Source organism: Sciurus vulgaris, assembly GCF_902686455.1.
Source record: "Sciurus vulgaris genome assembly, chromosome: 2".
Lineage (NCBI taxonomy): Eukaryota > Metazoa > Chordata > Mammalia > Rodentia > Sciuridae > Sciurus > Sciurus vulgaris.
Window position 1 is genome coordinate 121,113,253 of NC_136462.1, and position 22,675 is coordinate 121,135,927.

The following is a 22,675-nucleotide window of genomic DNA, read 5'->3' on the forward strand; positions in this document are numbered from 1 at the left end:
ATACAGGCGCAGTAAAAAGTCACTCACCTGGCCGTATAAGAGTTCTGGGGGCTGGGGATATAGCTTAGTTCATAAAGTGCCTGCCTGTCAAGCACAAGGCCCTGGGTTCAATCCCCAGCACTCCCCGCAAAAAAAAAAAAAAAAAAAAAAGTTCTGGGGGAACTCCCATCACCAAAAGATTTCCCAGTAGTCTGCTCCAACTCCTGAAATCCCTGATTACTGCTTCCAACCTTTGGATCAGCTTTGCCCCGTCCAACTCCAAGGCGATAATTGATTGAAACATAAGAATCAGGATGTTTGGAGGACCTGGGTTCAATCTTCAGTACCTCAAAGAAAGAAAAAGCACTTACTATGTGCCAGATACTGTACAAAGCATTTTAGATGTACCAACTCATTCAATGCAATAAGCATTATGAGGGTGCAGCTATTTCCTAATCCAGCTAGAGCCAGATCCAAGCCAGTCTGTCTCCAGTTTGTCCTTAGTCAGGGCAATACAGCACGTGCAGGGGGAAGGGGAATCAAGAAGAAAGCCATCAGCTATTAAGTCCTCCCCAGCTTTCCAGAAGTCCTAGAACTCCAGGGTTGACTTCTGCTCTGTGCTTGCCTGGGGTGGGAATACCAGGGCTGCTCTGCCTCCTCCAACTCTGACTTGGGGTAGAGCTAGGGTGCTTGTTTGGGGTCCGCTTTCCCAGAATTGTAACTGCCCTCCACGGGTATACCAAGGGTTGTGGGTTTTTTGGCAAGTGTTTTGTTTTTTTGTTTCTTAAGAGTCTTGCTAAGCTACCCAGCCTGGACTTGAACACTGGGCTCAAGAGGTCCTGAGTAGCTGAGACTTGGGGGGTTTTTTGTTTGTTTTGTGTTTAATAACTTAGAAAATGCTTGACCCTCAGACCCTCAGAAACAGCTAATGGGGTTGTTAAGATTATGGACTCTGGTGTCCAGCTGCTGGGGTTTGAATCTCAGCTCTACCCCTTGCTAGCTGTGCCCTTGGTCAAGCTGTGGGACTTCTCAGTGTCTGTTTCCTCCCTGGTAAAATGGAAATGACATTAACAGCACTTCCCTCTTAGAAATGTCTTAGAAATGACCTTGGTGGCATGGTCATCCGGCTTTTCAGAGGTAGCCTAGAATCCCTGGCCCACAGTCTCAGCTGTTGAGCAGTAAAGCTTGCAGGCAAACCTGGAGGCTGGGGTAAAAAGGGGGAGGCAGAGTGGGATGTCAGCCTCCATGGGGCAGCTGGCTGCTGGGCCCCAGATGTTTGTTGACAGGCAGGAATGCAGGCCCAGTGGCTTTATTTTGATTGCATGTGATTGAGCATTTTCTGCTTCATTTCAATAGGGAGTGGCTGTCTCAGCTTTTCTGAATATTACACACACAGAGCTCTATGCCTTCACATCCTATGGAGTCAGGCTCCTGGTAAACAATGTAATTCTGTAGCCGAAGAGACCCCGAGGGCCTGGAACGCTGGGAGGAAGTCAGGAAATAGTTCTCTCTTTCCTGGGTCACCTCTCTTCCTTGGTGGTTGCCCCTGCCCTACCTTCCTGATGGTGAGAGTGGAAACAACTCTTTTCACAAACCACCCTGGACACCCTTGTTTCCCAGCCTGCTGTCCCACAGAGCCCCCAAATCAAGCTGGTTAAATAGAGGTTTCTATCAGTGCAGGGAGATACTTCATCAAATTACATGTGTGTTTATGTGTGTGTGTGTGTTACTGGTGATTGAACCCCAGGGGTGTTTTATCACTGAGCCCTTTAATTTATTTTTTAATTTTGAGACAGGGTCTCCCTATGTTTCCCAGGCTGGCCTGGAATTTGCCATCCTCCTACCCCAGACTCCTGGGTCACTGAGATTACAGGCATGAGCCACCATACCCAGCTGGTCAAATTACCTTTATGACCATGAGGGGCCCCTGTCACCACCAGCTCTTCCCTTCTCTTGAAGGGAGAATAAAATTAATCAAATGTGCCTTCTGTCTATTGTTCTGAAGTAAATCACAAGGCACATTATACTTACTCTCACAGAAGGTATATTTTATGTATTTCTTTCTTTCTTTTTTTTTTTTTGGTGACTGTACTGGGGATTGAACCCAGGGCCTTGTGCTTAGAAGGCAAGCGCTCTACCAACTGAGCTATATCCCCAGCCCCATTTTATGTATTTCAACAAAGGAAAAGAACATATTTTGTTTGCAAAATTTCTTTTTTTTTTTTTTTTTTTGGCGGTGCTGGGGATTGAACCCAGGGCCTTGCGTTTGCAAAATTTCTAAGAGAACATTCTCTTTCTCTGCCCAATAGTATGCATACTTGCTGATTAATGACTCTCCAATGAACATTACTTCAGGAAAGAGAGTTTTTAAAAATCCCCCCCCCCCTTCTTTCTTATATTTTGGAAATCAAACTTAGGGCCTCACACATGCCAGGCAAGCGTTTTACCCTGAGCTACATCCGCAGTCTTAGAATTGTGATTGGATGTCACCAGCTTCCATCATTTCTACCCTAGGGTGAAATCATGGGAGTGGTCAGAACTTCCCCCTATAAAGCAGTTGTCCCAGTATACTCACAAATCTTCACAGTAGGGTTGTGGGCCTTTCAAATTCTGCTCTAAAGTGCAGGTGAGCTACACAGGTCCAGTGTTTTCAAAAAAGAAGCTTAAAAATTCATGTTTTTATGCAATAGTTTTGGGTTTTTGTTTTGTCTTGTTTTGTTTTCAGTACTGGGAATTGAACCCAGAAATTATCTATCACTGAGCTATACCCCCAAGCCTTTATATTTTTTTATTTTTTGGTACTAGAGATTGAACCTAGGGGCACTTAACTACTGACCCACATCTCCAGTCCTTTTTATTTTTTATTTGAGACAGGGTCTCGTGAAATTGCTTAGGGCCTTGCTAAATTGCTGAGGCTGACCTCAAACTTGTGATCCTCTTGCCTCAGCCTCCAGAGTCGCTGGAATTATAACCTTGCACCGCCTGCACCTGGCTTTATTTTTATATTTAAGACAGGTTCTTGCTAAATTGTCCAGACTGGCTTTCAATTTGCAATTCTCCTACCTCAGCCTTCTGAGCCTTGGATTACAGGATTGCATCACTGTGTCATTTAGCTACTAAAATTTAAAGTGTTTTGTTACCCAGTAATAGATAAAGGAAAGAGTTGATGTTTAAAAACCTGAAACTAGCCAGGCTCAGTGGCACATGCCTATAGTCCCAGGGACTCAGAAGGCGGAGGCACAGGGATCTCAAGTTCAAGGCCAGCCTTGACAATTCATGAGAACTTGTCTCAAAATAAAAGATAAAAAGAGCTAGGGATGTAGCTCAGTGGTAAAGTGCCCCTGAGTTCGATCCCCAGTATTGAAAAATAGTAAATAAAATTTAGTGGCTAAAATAACCGTGATTGGGCTGAGGTATAACTCAGGGGTAGAAGGTTTGGGTTCAATTCTGAGCACCAAAACAAAAGAAAAAAGGAAAAATACCAGTGATTTATTATTTATAATGGCTGCGATTTGCTAGACTTAGTTGGGCAATTCTGCCCCACCAGGTGTTGGCTGTGGTTACTCACATGACTGATTCAACTGGGGGCTTCCTGGGACTGGTGACTTAAGGAGGCTTCCCTCCTGCATTCAGGGCTAGGGCCTCAGGCCAGTGGTTGGAATGCCTGCGGGTACTGGCTCAGCTTCTTTCTGTATGGTCTCTAGCCCAAACTTTTTTCTTGAGTGGATTGATTCCAAAAAGGCTGCAAGGCCTCATAAGACCTAGACCTAGAAGTCACATATTAATACTTCCTCTGCATTCTTTTGGGCAAAGATGCACACATTCAAGGTACAGGGAAATGAACTCCACCTCTTGGTAGAAGGCCTGAGGTATTTATTTACTTATTTATCTTTTGCAGTATACAGAATGGAACCCATGGTCTTGCACATAGATGGAAGCATTCTACTACTGATACTACTGAGCTACATCTTCAACCCTAATTCTTTTTTTTTTTTTTTTGGTACTGGGACTTGAAACCAAGGACGCTCTATCACTGAGCTACATCCCCAGCCCTTTTTTTTTTTTTTTTTTTTTATTGTAAACAAATGGGATACATGTTGTTTTTCTGTTTGTACATGGCGTAAAGGCATACCATTTGTGTAATCATAAATTTACATAGAGTAATGTTGTTTGATTCATTCTGTTATTTTTTCCCTTCCCCCCACCCCTCTTTACCCTCTATACAGTACTTCCTTCCTCCATACTTGCCCCCCTCCCTAGCCCTAACTCTAACCCTAACACTAACCCTTCCCTCCCCCCCATTATGTGTCATCCTCCACTTATTAGCGATATCATTCGTCCTTTGGCTTTTTGAGATTGGCTTATCTCACTTAGCATGATATTCTCCAATTTCATCCATTTGCCTGCAAATGCCATAATTTTATCATTCTTTATGGCTGAGTAATATTCCATTGTATATATATACCACAGCTTCTTTATCCACTCATCAATTGAAGGGCATCTAGGTTGGTTCCACAGTCTGGCTATTGTGAATTGAGCAGCTATGAACATTGATGTGGCTGTATCTCTGTAGTATGCTGATTTTAAGTCCTTTGGGTATAGGCCAAGGAGTGGGATAGCTGGGTCAAATGGAGGGTCCATTCCAAGTTTTCTAAGGAATCTCCACACTGCTTTCCAGAGTGGCTGCACTAATTTGCAGCCCCACCAGCAATGTATGAGTGTACCTCTCTCCCCACATCTCGCCAACACCTGTTGTTGCTCATATTCTTGATAATCGCCCTTCTAATTGGGGTGAGATGGAATCTTAGGGTGGTTTTGATTTGCATTTCTCTTATTACTAGAGATGTTGAACATTTTTCCATATGTTTGTTGATTGCTTGTAGATCTTCTTCTGTGAAGTGTCTATTCATTTCCTTAGCCCATTTGTCGACTGGATTATTTGAATTCTTGGAGTAGAGTTTTTTGAGTTCTTTATAGATTCTGGAGATTTGTGCTCTATCTGAAGTATGATTGGCAAAGATATTCTCCCACTCTGTAGGCTCTTTCTTCGCATTGCTGATAGTTTCCTTTGCTGAGAGAAAGCTTTTTAGTTTGAATCTATCCCAGTGGTTGATTCTAGCTTTTATTTCTTGTGCTATGGGAGTCCTATTAAGGAAGTCTGATCCTAGACCAACAAGGTGAAGATTTGGACCTACTTTTTCTTCTATAATCTGCAGGGTCTCTAGTCTGATTCCGAGGTCCTTAATCCATTTTGAGTTTAGTTTCGTGCATGGTGAGAGATATGGGTTTAGTTTCATTCTGTTGCATATGGATTTCCAATTCTCCCAGCACCATTTGTTGAAGAGGCTATCTTTTCTCCATTGCATATTTTTGGCACCTTTGTCTAGTATGAGAAAATTGTATTTATTTGGGTTTGTGTCCGGGTCCTCTATTCTGTACCATTGATCTACCTTTCTATTTTGGTACCAATACCATGCCGTTTTTGTTACTATTGCTTTGTAGTAGAGTTGAAGATCTGGTATTGCAATACCCCCTGTTTCACTCTTCCTGCTAAGGATTGCTTTAGCTATTCTGGGTTTCTTATTCTTCCAGATGAATTTCATAATTGCTTGCTCTATTTCTGTAAGGTACGTCATTGGGATTTTAATTGGAATTGCATTGAATTTGTATAGTACTTTAGGTAGTATGGCCATTTTGACAATATTAATTCTTCCTATCCAAGAACATGGAAGATCTTTCCATCTTCTAAGGTGTTCTTTAATTTCTTTCTTTAGTGTTATATAGTTCTCATTGTAGAGGTCTTTCACCTCTTTTGTGAGATTGATTCCCAAGTATTTTATTTTTTTCGAGGCTATTGTGAATGGGGTAGTTTTCCTAATTTCTCTTTCTGAAGATTCATCACTTATGTATAAAAATGCGTTGGATTTATGGGCATTGATCTTGTAACCTGCTACTTTACTGAATTCACTTATGAGTTCTAAGAGTTTTCTGGTGGAATTTCCAGGTTCCTCTAAATATATAATCATGTCATCAGCGAACAGGGATAGTTTGAGTTCTTCTTTTCCAATTCGTATCCCTTTAATTTCTTTGGTTTGTCTAATTGCTCTGGCCAGAGTCTCAAGAACGATGTTGAATAGAAGTGGTGAAAGAGGGCATCCCTGCCTTGTTCCAGTTTTTAGGGGGAATGCTTTCAGTTTTTCACCATTTAGAATGATATTAGCCATGGGCTTAGCATAAATGGCCTTTACAATGTTAAGGAATGTTCCCACTATCCCTATTTTTTCTAATGTTTTGAGCATGAAGGGGTGCTGTATTTTATCAAATGCTTTTTCTGCATCTATTGAAATAATCATGCGATTCTTGACTTTAAGTCTATTAATATGGTGAATTACGTTTATTGATTTCCTGATGTTGAACCAACCTTGCATCCCTGGGATGAAACCCACTTGATCATGGTGCACTATCTTTTTAATATGTTTTTGTATGCGATTTGCTAAAATTTTGTTGAGAATTTTTGCGTCGATGTTCATTAAGGATATTGGTCTGAAATTTTCTTTCCTTGATGAGTCTCTGTCTGGTTTAGGTATCAGTGTGATATTGGCTTCATAGAATGAGTTTGGGAGGGTTCCCTCCTCTTCTATTTTATGGAATACTTTGAGAAGTATTGGAATGAGCTCTTCTTTAAAGGTTTTGTAGAACTCGGCTGAGAACCCATCTGGTCCTGGACTTTTCTTTGTTGGTAGGCTTTTGATGACTTCTTCTATTTCAGTACTTGAAATTGGTCTATTTAAATTGTTTATGTCCTCCTCGTTCAGTTTAGGCAATTCATATGTCTCTAGAAACTTGTTGATGTCTTTGAAATTTTCTATTTTGTTGGAGTATAGATTTTCAAAATAGCTTCTAATTATGTTTTGTATTTCAATCCTGTCTGTTGTGATATTTCCTTGTTCATTCCGAATTTTAGTGATTTGGGTTTTCTCTCGTCTTCTCTTTGTTAGTGTGGCTAAAGGTTTATCAATTTTGTTTATTTTTTCGAAGAACCAACTATTTATTTTGTCAATTTTTTGTATTGTTTCTTTTGTTTCAATTTCATTGATTTCAGCTCTGAGTTTAACTATTTCCTGTCTTCTACTACTTTTGGTGCTGTTCTGTTCTTCTTTTTCTAGGGCTTTGAGCTGTAGTGTTAGGTCATTTATTTGTTGAGTTTTACTTCTTTTATTAAATGTGCTCCATGAAATAAATTTCCCTCTAAGTACTGCTTTCATAGTGTCCCAGAGATTTTGATATGATGTTTCTTTGTTCTCATTTACCTCTACGAATTTTTTAATTTCCTTCCTAATATCTTCTGTTATCCATTCATCATATAATAGCATATTGTTTAATCTCCAGATGTTGGAATAGTTTCTGTGTTTTACTCTTTCATTTATTTCTAACTTCAATCCATTATGATCTGATAGAATACATGGTAGTGTCTCTATCTTCTTGTATTTGCTAACATTAGCTTTGTGGCATAATATATGGTCTATTTTAGAGAAGGATCCATGTGCTGCTGAGAAGAAAGTGTATTCGCTCTTGGATGGTATATTCTATAAATGTCCGTTAAGTCTAAATTATTGATTGTGTTATTGAGATCTATGGTTTCTTTGTTCAATTTTTGTCTGGAAGATCTGTCCAGTGGTGAGAGAGGCGTGTTAAAATCACCTAGTATTATTGTGTTATGGTCTATTTGGTTTCTGAAATTGAGAAGGATTTGTTTGACATACATGGATGAGCCACTGTTTGGGGCATAGATATTTATGATTGTTATATCTTGCTGATTTATACTTCCCTTAAGCAGTATGAAATGACCTTCTTTATCCCTTCTGACTAACTTTGGCTTGAAGTCCACATTATCGGAAATGAGGATGGATACTCCAGCTTTTTTGCTGAGTCCATGTGCATGGTATGTTTTTCCCCATCCTTTCACCTTTAGTCTATGGGTATCTTTTTCTATGAGGTGCCCAGCCCTTTTTATTTTACTTTTTTAAAATTTGAGACAGGGTCTCGCTAAGTTGCTTAGGGCCTTGCTAGGTTGCTAAGGCTGGCCTTGAATTTGTGATCCTGCTATCTCAGCCTCATGGCCACTAAGATTACAGGCATGCACCCCACCACTCCTGGTTCCCCAGCCCTTTTTTAGTTTTTATTTTTATTATTTATTTATTTATTTTTGGTATCAGGAATTGAACCCAGGGGTGCTTAACCACTGAGCCACTTCCCCAGCCTGTTTTTTTAATTTTTTTTTTAAAATTTTTTTATTTCAAGATGGGTTCCCACTAAATTGGTGAGGCTGGCCTCAAACTTATAATCCTTGACTGGGTGCACTGGCACACGCCTATAATCCCAGCAGCTCCGGAGGCTGAGGCAGGAGGACCATGTGTTCAAAGCCAGCCTCAGCAATTTAGAGAGGCCCTAAATGACTCAACAAGACCCTGCCTCTAAATAAAATACAAAAAAAATGGCTGGGGAGATGAGTGATTAAGCACCCCTGGGTTCAATTCCCAGTATTAAAAACAAAAACCAAAAAACCCAAAAAACAAAAATTTGCAATTTTCCTGTCTAAGTCTCCCAAGTAACTGGGATTAAGGGTGTGTGTGCTACCTTGCCTGCCCCAAAAAATGTAACTATTTTAAAATTTAAAAGTTTAATGTTAACATGTATTATTATTTTAAAACAATGAATATGTATTTTAAAAATTCTCCAGTTTTCATTTATAATAGAAAATATGGGTTGATATAATGAATATTTGAAAAGTTTTGTGAAGTTATCATTAATTTTTAAGAATGTAAAGTGAGTAATCTCAGCAGCTTGGGAGGCTGAGACAGGAGGATTGTGAGTTCAAACCCAGCCTCAGCAATTTAGCAAGGCCCTAAGCAATTCAGTGAGACACTATCTCTAATAAATAATATAAAAAAGGACTGAGGATGTGGCTCAGTGATTAAGCACCCCTGGGTTCAATCCCTGGTACAAAAAAAAAAAAAAAAAAAAAAAAAAAAAAAAAAAAAAAAAAAAAAAGAATGTAAAGTGATTTTAAGACCAAAAAGATTTTAAGGGTAGGAAGTAAAGAGAGCAAATTGTTCTCCAGCCATCCCAGAGAGATGAGGGTTAGGAGGAGGCTGAGGGGCCTGAACCCAGGGAAGAGTTGACATATGCAAAGGAGTTCAGCAATACTATGTCCCATGTACCCATGGAGGTACAAGGCCCATGCATCAGTCTCTAAGTTCAGGAATGACCAAAACTGTTTTAAGGGCTGTCGTTGATTTTTTTTTTTTTTTTTTTTTTTCAGTACTGGGTATTGAACCCAGGGTGCTTTTTATTTTGAGACAGGATCTTGCTAAGTTGCTGAGGCTGGTTTTGAACTTGTGATACTTCTGCTTCAACTTCCTTGGTTCCTTGGATTACTAGTGTGCACCACTACTCTTGACTTCTTTTTGTTTAATTGATCTAAAAAGATTTAATTGCTTGGCACTCTGGTGCATGCCTATAGTTCCAGCAGCTCAGAAGGCTGAGACAGAAGGATTGAAAGTTCAAAGTCAGCATCAGCAACTTAGAGAGGCCCTAAGCAATTTAGCAAGACCCTGTCTCAAAATAAAAAAACAAAATAATAATAAAAGGGCTAGAGATGTGGCTCATGGTTAAGCACCCCTGGGTAAAAAAAAAAATATTTAATCTATTTAGAGGAATATGTATAACAATGTTTTTTGGGGGTGTGTGTGGGAGAGGGAAACCAGGGATTGAACCCAGTGTGTTTAACCAATGAGCAACATCCCCTCCCTTTTTATATTTTATTTAGAGACAGGATCTCACTAAGTTACTTAGAGTCTCAATAAATTGCTGAGGCTGGCTTTGAACTCGCGATCCTCCTGCCTCAGTCTCTAGAGTTGCTCGGATTACAGGTGTGTGCCGCCATGCCTGGCTAATGTTTTCATAATAAATTGCATATGATAGCAAAAGAACATAGCATCAGATCCTCGATATTTTAAGTGAAAAACTGGTGAAAATTAGCTTCAGGGTCTAAAACTAAAAGTCAACCAGGGAATGTAGTATTTTTAAAAAATTAGATAATGAATGGTCATGGAATTCCCAATCATTAAAAGGGGACTGAATTATAGCAAACCAGCTCAGAAGAGACTGATGAATAAACCAAATAAAAACTGTCAAAGGGTCTGGCAGTCACATCTGAGTGACCACATTCATAGAAAGGTGCCAAAGGAGACCAGGTAATGACCAGAACTGGGATTGATGTGTCTTGAGTCAGAGTAAGCAAGTTGTTTTTATGAGGTTACTTGCTGTGAGTAAATGGAATGTGTAATACTGGGGTGGAATCATCTCAATAGTTTATATACACAGAGAAGAATGCAATGCTATTATTATTCACTCATTCCAAATGTTTATTGAGTATTTATTTTGTGACAGATACTGTTGTAGGTGCTGGGTTATGACCATGAATATAAAAACAATTCCTGCTCAGTGGAGCTCATATTCTAGTGGGATGAAAAGAACCCAGTGCCAGCTCCTTGCCAACTCCACTGCATCCTTCACCATTGGGTGAACTGAGGCCCCATCTCGCCGGCAGACCACACACAGAAGGAAGCCCAAGGCACCCCCAATATGCTCATTTGGTAGCAGGCCACATTTAGTGTGTTTGTGCTCAACAGGTGTGGCAGACGTTGCTGGTACCCTTCTCAGGATCTATTCTCTCCTTCTTCTGTACTAATACTACCCTGATTTTATTGGCAGAGGCAATCTATTCAGTTAAAAGGCATTTCCCAGACTTTTTTTTTTTTTTTTTCCAAACAGGTGACAGTTCAGGCCAATGTGAGATAAATGGAAATTTCTAGGCAGGGCTTTCTGGAAAATCGATTAAATGGAGATGTAGACTTAGCCTGCACACCCATTCCCCTATGCCCTTCCTTTTTTCAGCTTCCCACAGAGCAACTATGAAGGCTGGAGTGGAGACATCATCTCAAAAGGCCAAGGGGAAGGTCAAGAGAATTGCAGAGACCTCTGCCTTGCAGGTTAAAGACCCTGAGCCAACTCACTTATTCCTGGACTTCAAATTATGTGAAAAAAAGAGACCCATCTTGTTCAAACTACTGTTATTTGGGTTTTCCACTCTATGTAGCCAAGCTAAATCCATTCTTGATACAGGAAGGATCAGCTGCGCTTGCTTCCTGAGATAACCATGAAAATGGCTTCTCAAATCTGACTGCAGGGAGTGTAATTAGCCAAGGCTGATTCTAAAATCCATCACTGCATTTGTGCCAAGACCACATTTCCCATGAACTGTTCCCACTAATGACTGAGTGCGATTGGAATAGTAAGGCAGGGTGGGAGATGGATGGAAAATGGCTGACGTTAGCTAGAGGACACCCTAATGGCCTTGCTGAACTTTCCTTAGAACTGCATTGTCTTCTAAGATGCTCCTATGCAGCTCCCTTGCTTCTCTCCCTCCTTCAAGTGATGTTAGATCTATAATGAACTCTAATGTCTCTCCCAGCCCCTTCCTATTTCCTCTAAGAGATGGTTCTCCTAATAAATGTCTTGCATGTTTAATCCCATTTTGGAATCCCATCTCTGAGGACCCAACTAACACATTCCTAAACCTATTTCACTTATTTTTTTTTTTGAGTGTTTTTTATTTTGTTTTATGGTATTAGGGACTGAAACCAAGAGCACTCTATCACTTAGCTACATCCCCAGTCCTTTTCTTTTTTATTTTGAGATAGAGTCTCACTAAGTTGCTGAGGCCATCCTTGAACTTGTGATCCTCCTTCCTCAACCTCCTGAGAAGTTTGAATTGCAAACATGTGCCACTGTGCCTGACTGGCCCATTTTACTCATAATTATAATTGCATAATGTAATTAAACCATAGCTAAACCACAGGAATGACTGCCAAAGGAAATTGAGTTGCTTTTTTCTATGACAACTAAGTTGACAGCTTTAGAAAATTCTAAGACAGTTACTAAAAACAAAAACAAAAAAACAAACAAAAAGCCACCTGTTCACAGAAAGGTGATTCCTTTTATAGAAGTCACCTAGAATAGTCAAATTCATTGACACAAAAAGTAGAATGGTGGTCTCCAGTGTCTGGGGGAGAAGTGGAAGTTGTTAATTGGTACAGAGTTTCAGGGTTCTTTTTTTTTGTTTTTTGATTTTTGCAGGACTTGGGATTCAAATTCAGGGCCTTATGCATGCTAGGCAAGTGTTTTACTACTGAGCCAAATCCCCAGTCTCTAAAATTTCAGCTTTGCAGAATGAAAAAGTTTTGGAGATTTTGTTGTATAACAGTGTGAATATAGGCAATAATACTGAACTGTACACTTAGAAATGGTTAAGATGGTGAATTTTGTTATATATATATATTTTAAGTATATATATTAAACTATATATAAATATTTTATATTTGTCCTAATTAATTGTTTTTAACCACATTGAAAATAAAGTTAAATGAGAAAAGAAGTAGAGTTTGGCTTGGGAAGATCACTGTAAAAGATTGGGAAAACCCTGTAGAAGCCCAAAGTCTGCTCTCAGATTGCTTTGCAAGTGTCTCAAAGCTCTCATCCACTTTATGAAGCACAGAAGTCTAAGCAATTTGCTTTAGGTCTTCTTGTGTGGTACTGAGGATTGAATCCAGGCATGCTTTACCACTGAGCTACATCCCTAGCCCTTTTTATTTTATTTTATTTTATTTTATTTTTATTTTTTATTTTGAGACAAGATCTCCCTAAATTGCTTAAGGCCTCACTAAGTTGCTGAGACTGGACTTGAACTTGCAATCCTCCTGCCTCAGCCTCCTGAGCTGCTGGGGTCATAGGCATGCACCACTGCACCTGGTAATTATAGGTCTTCTAATGCAAGAAAAGAAATATGGAATTCCAATTGATGGACCCATACTCAAAGAAAAAACCTTGGCATTACATCAGAAGAATGTCAAGGTCTGGGTGCTGTGGCATGCACCTGTAATCCCAGCTACTTGGTAGACTGAGGTGGGAGGATCACTTGGGCCCAAGAGTTCAAGTCCAGCTTGGGTAACATAGTGAGACCCCTGTCTTAAAAAAAAAAAAAGAAAAGATTGGCAGGTTAGTACACATTTATATGTTTTAAGTTTTGAAACATTATATAAATACAGGTAATCTTTATTTTTGTTTTCTTTTATATTTTGGTGCTGGGGATCCAACCCAGGGTTCTATATAAGCTAGACAAGAGCTCTACTACTGGTTATTCCCCCAGGCCCCCCATGTTTTTGTACTAGGGATTAAATTTAGAGATGCTTTACCACTGTACCACTGGGATACTTTTTATATTTTATTTTGAGACAGTGTCTCACTAAGTTGTTGAGGCTGGCCTTAAACTTGGAATACTTCTGTCTCAGCCTCCTGAATAGATGGGATTATAGGTATGTACCACTACATTTTGAGCTCTACAGAAGCAGGCAGCAGTATAACAATACCAGAAAAAAAAAAAATGACAGCAAATAGTTGCTACTTTTGTAACTAACAAATCAACTATTAAAATATATATAACATTTAAATGTCTTTTTTTCCCCCTGTAATATTGGGGATTGAACCCAGATGTTTTCTACCAATGAGATACATCCATAGCCCCTTTTTTTATTTTATTATTTTGAGACAGAATCTTTCTAAGTTGTACATGCTGGCCTCCAACTTTTGATCCTACTGCCTAAGCCTCCCGAGTCCCTGGGATTATGGGCATGAACCATTACACCTAGTTTACTTACATTTTTATTTAACTGACCAACTTTTTGTCTCAACTGCACCAGATAAGAAGGAGTCTACTGAAATCATAATAGTAAATATGTATTGCTTTATTGTACAGTTACTACTATACATCCAGGATGAAAAGCTCAATTGTTGATTATAGCAGTTTATTCCAGGGATCAGGAAGAAGCTGATAAACAGGGACAAGCAAGGGCTCAGGAAATGTTCTTCAAGGTCAAAGGACATACTGGGAGATAGTGGGAGGACTGGAAGAAGAGGAGGCTGTAGCCCAGAATGAGGGTGGAAGATGTAATTCTTGGGTGAAACAGTATCTGGAAATGACAAGACCTGTGATGAGACCAGGGAAGCAGGTGATGGCTGATGGAGAGACAAAGGTCATCGGAGTTGAAGAGGAATCACATACCCAAGTTCAGGTTATCTGACGGACTCAGAATTCTCTTAGATGGGCAGCAAGACTGGCCCTGGAGAGCAAACTTTGGGCCAGAGGCCAAAACTGTGGTTTGCTAGCAGCAGTACATGCTGGCTCATGGGAGCCAATTGTAAAATGTTCAATTTTATGAGCTGATTATTAAACAGCCATTATTAAAAGTTTAATCATATCAACTTACAATTAAATAAAGTATATTAAAACAAATATTCAAAGTGTATGAAAACAAAGAGATATTCAAAACTCATCACTTTCTAATATCTTTCCTCTTTAATTTTTTTCTGTATTATACTGGAGATTGAACCCAGGGCCTTGCACATGCTAGGCAAGCATTCAACAATTGAGCTCTGCTCCCAGTCCCACATTTTACCATTATTCATGTTCTTGAAGTTATTCATATTTATTGTATCTGGATAGGGAAATACTATGCAATGGCGTATAGCACATCTCTGCCTAACTCTGCATTCAGTGACATCTCATTGTTAGCTAAAATCAGCTGTAGTGGAAGTTTTTCTTTTTCTTTCTTTCTTTCTTTCTTTCTTTCTTTCTTTCTTTCTTTCTTTCTTTCTTTCTTTCTTTCTTTCTTTCTTTCTTCTTCTTCCTTCCTTTCTTCCTTTCTTCCTTCCTTCCTTCCTTCCTTCCTTCCTTCCTTCCTTCCTTCCTTCCTTCCTTCCTTTCTTCCTTCCTTCCTTTCTGATGGGGTCTTTGATGCCTGTAATCCTGGTGGCTCAGGAGGCTGAGGCAGGAGGTTTGTGAGTTCAAAGCCAGGCTCAGTAACAGTACGGCCCTAAGTAACTCAGTGAGACCCTATCTCTAAATAAAATGCAAGAGAGGGCTGGGGATGTGGCTCAGTGGTTAAGTGCCCCTGGGTTCAATTCCTGGTATTAAAAAAAAAAAAAAAAAAAAAAAAAAAAAAAAAAAAAGAAAAGAAAAAGAAAAGATAGGATCTTGATAAATTGCCCAAGCTGGCCTCAAATTCATAATACTTCTGCCTCAGTCTCCTGAAAAGCTGGGATTACAGACATATATGAATGCATATAGCTTTGTAGTGGAAGTATTTATACTTTGGAAATTAGCAGAAACTACAAATTACAAGCTTGATTTATTGTTTTGTTAATTATCTATACTCATCACATGCAACTGTATGTTGGCTATGGATCCAAGAATTCAGCAAAAACCAATGAAAGCATTTTATGAGATTCAATTGACTGCAGAATTTACAATTAAGAGTACTATACATTATGTGTAAATCATGTGTTAAAAATCCTTTATGGAAATAAAAAAAATCCTTTATGGGCTGAGGATATAGCTCAGTTGGTAGAGTGCTTGTCTTGCATGCATAAGGCCCTGGGTTCAGTCCCCAGTACCTCGCCCCCCACCCCCAAATCCTTTATTTCAACAGAATTTATTTTTATTTTTTGGTACTGGGGATGAAATCCAGGGGTGCTCATCACTGTGCTATATCCCCAGCTCTTTTTGTTTTTTATTTTGAGACATGGTCTCGTTAAGTTGCTTAAGATCTCCCTAAATTGCCCAGGCTGGCCTTGAACTTGCAATCTTTCTGCCTCAGCCTCCTGAGTTGCTGAAATTACAGGCATGTGCCACTGAATCTGGCTGTATCAGCAAAATTTATAATAAATATAGACACATATATGAATGATACAGTATATTCCTCAAAGGACTGGTCGTTAAACCTTTGCCATCACACCATTCAGTCATAATCTCCTTTTTCTGACACTGGCATTGGGGTGATGGTGAACGATACCAACGTGAGTTGACTCTCCTTCCTGTTCCTGAACTCAGACTCATGGGACATCCTAGATAACAACACAGTGCCGGGTGGCAAGGAGTGAAGGAGCTAAGACCAAACAGAGGCCTCCAGGTAGGCCAGGGAGGAATCCAGAAGTGAGGCTTATGTGGACCCTCAGAGGACAAGTAGGAATTGGTCATCCAGAGGAAAAACATGAGTAAAGGCCAAACTGACTTCAGAAAGAATGAGTGACAGAGGGTGGGAAACCAAGAAACATAGGACACGGTATGCCTGAGGGTGGTGGCCATGGGGCATTCCTCCTGATCCCATGGTGCCTGAATAGTAGAGAGAGTGCAGTCTCTACCTGAGAGGGTCTTCTGGACCCTACTCCTAAGAAAAGTAAGAATTTCTGAGCAAGGGACAGGGCTGGGAACAGAGGGTGTTCTGAGTAGAGAAATAATCATGGGTGAAAGCAAGGAGGTGAATTTGATAGTGCCCGAGTTGGGGGCAGTGCATGCAAAAGATGAGACTGGAGAAGAGGCCAAGATGGAGGTCAGGTAGGCTAAGAGCCAGCCAAGGAGATGTGTATATCTGTATGAGCAGTGAGGAGTCTCAGGTCGGCCCTAAGTTGGGGAGTGACATGGTTAGGGTCTCTGTGGCTGCTTGGAGAACAGCTTTGGGGGTGGGTGTCAGTGGGGAAAACCTTTGGGAAGACCTTTGCACTAAAATAGGTGAGAGTGGTGATCCAATCTGGTAGTGAATGTGGGAATGCAAAGAGAAGGACTTTTTTTTGGTACTGGGAATTGAACCCAGGGCTGCTTAACCACCAGCCACATCCTCAGCCCTTTTAAACATTTTATTTAGAGACAGGATCTTGCTGAGTTGCTTAGGGTCTTGCTAAGTTGCTGAGGCTGGCCTTGAACTTGCAACCCCCCTGCCTCAAGTCTCCTGGGCTGCTGGGATTACAGGCGTGCTACTGCACGCAGCTGTGACTGGGTTTTCAATGTAACCAAGCAGGTAGGCAAGTGATTACTGAAAGACGTCCTGTGGATTTGGCATCCAGGGGTTTGGCCAGTGCTCGAAGTTAGTGCGCACTGGGGCCAGGCCCAGGCCGGGGGACATTTTTCTTTCTGGGCAGTTTGTGGGAGCAGGTTTGAATGGGTACTGCTGGCTGCATGATTCCTGTTCTGAGTCAACAAGTGAGCAGTAGGCAATGTTCTGGATTCCATGTTCGCAGCTGCTGGCTAGACTGCAAGACATGAGATGAAGCTGGGTTGTATGTAGACCAGTTGGCTGCCCAGCACCCACCACTTCTAGCTAGGCAGAGCAACCTAGCTGGTGGAGAATTACCGCTACAAGTGTTGGACATTGCAGGCATGGGTGCCCCCAAGTGGTCCACTGGAGGCACTGCTAGTAGAAAGGAAATAGGAGTGGCCAATGACTGGCAAGATAAAGGAGGTAGGGATTGTCCTTGTTTTCTAGACTCAAGCTGCTGCAGAGAGCACCCCACCCCTTTTATGATAATAAAACTTTATTGAGTTATAATTTACATACAATAAAATGCACATGTTAAGTTTTTGATGAGCTTTGATAATTTTATATACCTTGTAACTACCACCCAAACAAGTTCTAGAATATTTTCATCACCCCCCAAATTTTTCTTTTTGTACCTTTCCAGTCAATCTATCATCCTCCTCAATGAGCAACTACTACTCTGACTTCTATCACGTTAGATTTCCTGTTACCAAACTTCATATAAGTGGAGTAAAACAGTAATTTTTTCTTGTTGTTTTGAGATGGGGTGTTGCTATGGCGCCCAGGCTGTCCTGGAACTCCTGGCCTCAAACAATTCTGCCTGAGTAGCTGAGATTACAGGTGTGTATCACAGCACTGGCTTTAGTTATTTATTTTTGGTCTGGCTTATTTTGCTCAACATGTTTTTGTAATTCATCAATGTTGTTGTATGTATCCATTGTTTTAACTGATGAGTCATTTTCCATTGTATGAATATATGATAATTTGTAAACTCATTCTCTTGTCGATTGTCGTTTCAAGTTTTCAGCTACTATTAGTAAGGTTGCAGGCTAGGGCTGTAGCTCAGTGGTAGAGCACTTGCCTAATATGTGTGAAGCCCTGAGTTTGATCCCCAGAACAAAAAAAAAAAAAAAAAAAAACTATTAATAAAGTTGCAATGAATATTCTTGGTCTTTTTATGAATATGTTTTCATTTTTCTTGAGTATATACCTAGTAGTAGAATTGCTGGCTCAAATGGTAACTTATGTTTACATTATTGCGAGGTGGGGAGTCTAACAGTGGTAAAACATGTGCTTAACATGCACAAGACTCTGGGTTTGATCCCCAGCACAGCATACATACTATACATACACACATATAGCACATATATACTATACATTCATACATACAATTTGGTCTGGGCCACAGAGATGTATGCCTGTAAGTCCAGCAATTTGGGATACTGAGACTGAGGATATCCTGGGAAATTTAGTGAGACCCTGTTTCAAAATAAAAATAAAACTGGGTATGGTGGCACACACCTATAATCCCAGCAACTTGAGAGACTGAGGAAGGAGGATGGGGAGTTCAAAGCCAGCCTCAGAAATTTAGCAAGACTGTAAGCAACTCAGTGATACCCTGTCTCTAAATAAAATGTAAAAAAGGCCCAGTGGCTCAGGATTCTAAGGCAGGAGGATCGCAGGCTTGAAGCCAGCCTTTGCAATTTAGTGAGGTTGTAAGCAACCTAGTGAGACCCTCTCTCAAAATAAAAAATAAAAAGGGCTAGGGATATGACTCAGTGACTAAGTTCCCTGGATTTAATCCCCAGTACAAAATAAGTAAATAATAAAAATTAAAATGGGCTGGGGGTGTAGCTCAGTGGCAAAGTGTCCCTGGGTTCAATTCTCAGTACAGGGAAAAGAAGAAGACAAAGAAGAAGGAGAAGGAGAAGAAGAAGAAGGAGAAAAAAGCTGAGGAACTGACAAACTGTTTTCCAAAGTGACTGCACCACTTTATATTCCCACCAGCAGTGTATGAGTTCTGATTGCTCCATTTCCACACCAGTACTTATCTGTCTTTTTGATTATAGTCATTCTAATGAATGTGAAGTTGTATCTCATTGTGGTTTTGTTTTGCATTTCCCTGATGACTAATTGTGTATTCATGTGCTTCTCGGTCATTTGTATATCTTTTTTGGAGACATTTCTATTCAAATTATTTGCCCATTTTAAAGTGGATTGTTGCCAGGTGGGTGTGGAGGCACATTCCTTAATCTGGGGTGATTCGAGAGGCTGAAACAGAAGCATCACAAGTTCAAGGCCAGTGTCAGCAATTTAGTGAGTTCCTACCTCAAAATAAAAGGGCTGGAATATAGTTCAATGGTAGTGTAGTGGTTCAATTTTCAGTACCACAAAAATAAATACGAAATAAATATATAAAGTGGATAGTTTACCTTTTATAATTTGGGGGGTACCAGGGATTGAACTCAGGGGTACTGGACCACTAGGCCACATCTCTAGCCCTATTTCGTATTTTATTTAGAGATATGGTCTCACTGAATTGCTTAGTGCCTTGTTTTTGCTGAGACTGGCTTTGAACTTGCGATCCTCCTGCCTCAGCCTCCGGAGCTGCTCGGATTACAGGCTTGTGCCACTGCACCTGGTACTTTTTATAGTTGAGTTGTAAAAATTATTCATATATTCTAGATTCAAGTCTGTTATCAGATATGATTTGCAAATACTTTCTTGAATTCTGTGAGTTGTGGAGAGCTTCCAGTCTGGTTGGGGAGAGAGGACAAATACAGGGAGGAGGCAGTGGGGAGCAGCATGGGGAGAGGACACGTATGTACAGGGAGATCTAGGGTGAGTCTCTAAGGCTCAAGGTTGCCCACCTGAGTAGTGAGTGAGTTGGATGAGCTGCTCCGACATTGCCTTGGTTCATGGGCTGAAATATGAGTCACTGTATGCTGGGTTCCATGCAATCAGGCATGCATGTTAAGTGTCAAGGACTTGGAATTTGGGGTGTGGAGGGGTTTGGGGAGAGCAGGAGGCTCTCTGTTAAGAAAGGAGATTAAAAAAAAAAAAAAAAAAAGAAAGGAGATTCCATATTGCAAACTTCCACAGGACTAACAGAATGGGTAATGACTGGTTATCCTGGAGGCAACATGATGTGACTTGGGAGCCAGACAGACTTGGGTTTAGATCTTGGCTGCAGTAGATACTACTACATATTGCCTTCCCCAAACCCTTAGCCATTCCTGACAGTTTTACTGCAAGCTCCTGGAATTTGCTGACTGAAGGCACTCTCTGCTCAGAAGTGCCAGGAGTAGCCATCAACTAATAATGAAACCCCAAATGGGCGTGGTGGCACACACCTGTAATCCTAGTCACTCAGGAGGCTGAAGTAGGGAAATGACAAGTTCAAGGCCAGCCTCAGCAACTTAGTAATTTAAAAAATACAATAAAATAAAAAGGATTGGGAAAGCAGATCAGTGGCAAAGTGCCTCTATGTTCAATCCCCAAATTTTGTAATACCAAAAAATCAAAAACAAAAGCAAAACAAACAAAAACCCCTTAATCTCCTCACTCCTTCAGGGGGATGCCTGCATCATCCCAAAAGTTCTCTGAAAGATCAGGTCACAGTTGCATATTTGTTTCTTTGTTTCACTCTTCCTACTCTTTGACTGGTGCTTCCTGGGATCATCTGTCAAATAGACTATTTGTACTTACACCCTATCACAGTGTTTGCCTCTAGGGAAACCCAGTCAAAAGATATCGGATCTTCCATTTCTTACATACATCCACTCTTATTTCCATGGAAAGATCACTTTACCTATCTGATCACTTGCCTCATCTACAAATGGAGATAATAGCAGTTACTTCATACAATAGTCAGGAGGCTTAGCTTCTCGCTCTGAGGTAGCAAAGATTCAGTAAAAATGCTGGTCTTCTCCCAGAAACTCTTGGATAGACATGCCTCATTCAACCATGGTTGGGCAGGAAAAGATAAGCAAGCTAGAATTAGTCCTGTGGATGATTAATTGGATTATTTCTCTCAGTCACTTGCCCCTCCTTGCAATGGCATTAAAGATATCCATATGACTTTCCTTGACAGCCTGACTTTCTCCCTGTCCCCAAGCATTAATTTTGAACTTAACTTTTTTTTTTTTTTTTTTGGTGGAACTGATCTAACCCAGGGCCTTGCACATGGTAGCAAGTGCTCTACCATTTTACTTTGAGACAGGGTCTTGCTAAATTGCCAAGGCAGGCCTTCAACTTGTAATCCTTCTCCTTCAACTTCCTGAGTAGCTGGGATTATAAGTGTGTATCACCATGCCTGGCTTAATTTTGGGCTTAATCTTTTGACATGCTTTAAATAATAGATGTGATATTCTCTACATCTCAGCCTGTTTGGGTTCAGGGTCTCTCACACTTGCCCTCTACCATGAGAAAGACATGTATCCAGTGCCTGGTGCCCATTGAACTTTTATTATGTTCCAAGCATCATCCCATGTGTGACACATGTCTAGTGCCTTTATTCGTTTTCTTCTCACAGGAACCCTAAAGACAAAGGGTTCCTTATTTTACATATGTGGAAAGCTAAGTTTCAGGGAGAATGAGCACCTGGCTCCAATTTATACTGCAGGCAGTCTGCCTTCTTGGCCCATGCTCATAATCACCACATTGCGCTGCTTCTTATAGTAGGTGATCAGCAAATGCCTGTTGAATAAAAGCTTATTTAAATGACTGTCACTACTAACAGCATTGTTCCCTTCTGTTAACATAAATATGGAGGGAACAATCCCCTGGGATTGCTTCTGACTTCTTCAGACCTGTTTATTCTTCCTACGTCATCATTGCTAGTTTTATGGCCAAATAGGAGCCCTTCCAATTCTTCTGATTGAGAAAAGTTGTATGTGGTCATCAGATGAAAATGCCAACATTTTCCCTATAGGACCCACATTAGCCATCAGTTATCTCTTATAATTCCATGTGGATTCCAGACATGGAATATGGACCTCAGAGCCTTCTTATGAGGGCCCAGGTGAATCCCTATATCATTCCTGAGGCCCACATGGACTCCCCACATCTTTCCTGCAGGAGTCATGTTTTATAATCTCTGCAGGTTTCCATCTGTCATCTCATTGGCTCCTCCCCACAGCTATGTAAGTCAGACTATACTTGCATTATTGCTGGGATAAAGGGCAATGGCCATGCATGTGGGTGCCCCAGGGACAGGACCAACAGAGAATCCAGTTGTCCTGCCTATAACCCTGAATTCTTCCTTCCCGGTTGGACTAGTGATGGATATTGCTTCCTGTTTAGCCCCTCCTAGCGCTGAGTCTCCCTCCCTTCTTCCCTCTCTGGCACTAGTTCTTGGCTGCCTTTCTTCACTCCCTCTCCCTTCCATCCCAGCTGTGGGAGTGAGGCCCCACTCCTGGCAGGCTGGAGCCAGACAATGGGCTCTTATTCTGGGCAAAGAATCCTTGTAGTGTTTCCCATCCACTAAGGCCCTCTTCCAGGCCCAGGATGGTGTGGGTGAGGGGTAGGAGGTAGTGGGCACTGTGGGGGTGGGGGGAGCAATTGGCTGGCAGGACAGAGAATGGCCCTGGCTGTGGAGATCCCACAGGACGTTTACTATGTAAACATCACTCACAATAAAAGCCTGTCTTCCATTCCCAGCCCCATTTCACCAAGTGGACTCTCTCAACCCTCCAAAGTTCAGA

At 40.8% G+C, this 22,675-nt stretch overlaps 1 pseudogene across 1 annotated transcript in view; it reads left to right on the forward strand.

Moving 5' to 3' along the window:
* LOC306654365 (acylphosphatase-1-like) overlaps positions 1-22,675 on the forward strand; it is a 157,651-nt pseudogene that overhangs the window by 42,533 nt on the left and 92,443 nt on the right. The window lies entirely within an intron of this gene.